We start from the raw sequence: 1,174 nt of genomic DNA, 5'->3' as shown, positions 1-1,174 counted from the left end.
ATATAAATGAGAAAAAGGAAAAGAACCACATGATCATATTGATTGATGCAGAAAACGCATTAAACAAAATCCAACATCCTTTCCTGATAAAAACACTCAACAAACTAAGAATTGAAGGGAAATTCCTCAACAAAATTAAGAGCATATATACAAAACCAACAGCCTACATTACTCTCAATGGAGAGAAACTAAAAGCCTTCCCTTTGAGAACAGGAACCAGACAAGAATGCCCTTTGTCACCACTCCTATTCAATACTGTGTTGGAAGTCTTAGCCAGAGTTATTCAGCAAGATAGGGAAATTAAAAGCATCCAAATTGGCAAAGGAAGTCCTGGTGTGGCACCAGACTACAAAGCCATTTGAACTGCAAGGTCTGCGGATCAAGCTCACCAGCCACTCCTCAGAAACCCTATACAGGGTTGCTATGGGTCAGAAGTAACTCAATGGCACTTAACAACAACAACAAAAATTGGCAAAGAGAAAGTAAAACTCTATTTGCAGACAATATGCTCCTATACATAGAAAACCCCAAAGACTCATTGGAAGTTTCAGCAAAGTGACAGGATATGAGATCAACATATAAAAATCAGTTGGATTCCTCTATACAAATAATGAAAGCACTGAAAAGGACATTAGGAAAGCAATATAATTCACAATAGCCATCCAAAGGATAAAATACTTAGGAATAAATTTAACCAGAGATACAAAGGACCTATACAAAGAAAACTACAAAACACTACTACAAAAAAGTCAAAAGAGATGTAAAAAAAATGGAATAGACCATGCTCCTGGATAGGAAGGCTTAACATTGTGAAAATGTCAATACTACCCAAAGCAATTTAAAGATATAATGCAATCCCAATCCAGATTGCAATGACATTCTTCAAAGAGATGAAAAAAAAAAAAATCACAAACTTTATATGGAAAGGAAAGAGACCCAGGATAAGCAAAGCACTGCTTAAGAAGAAGAATTGACTTGGAAGCCTCTCGCTCCCTGATTTCAAAATTTAGTACATGTCTACAGTCGTCAAAACAGCTTGGTAGTGGTACAATGAAAGATACACAGATCAATGGAACAGAATCGAGAATCCAGAAATTAACCCATCCATATACAGTCAACTGATTTTCGACAAACGGCCTAAGTATATTGCATGGGGAGGAGATAGTCTCTTCAA

The sequence above is a fragment of the Chrysochloris asiatica genome, unplaced genomic scaffold, assembly GCF_000296735.1.
Source record: "Chrysochloris asiatica unplaced genomic scaffold, ChrAsi1.0 scaffold00011, whole genome shotgun sequence".
In the NCBI taxonomy this organism is placed as follows: Eukaryota; Metazoa; Chordata; class Mammalia; order Afrosoricida; family Chrysochloridae; genus Chrysochloris; species Chrysochloris asiatica.
Note: the sequence above shows the minus strand (reverse complement) of the source record.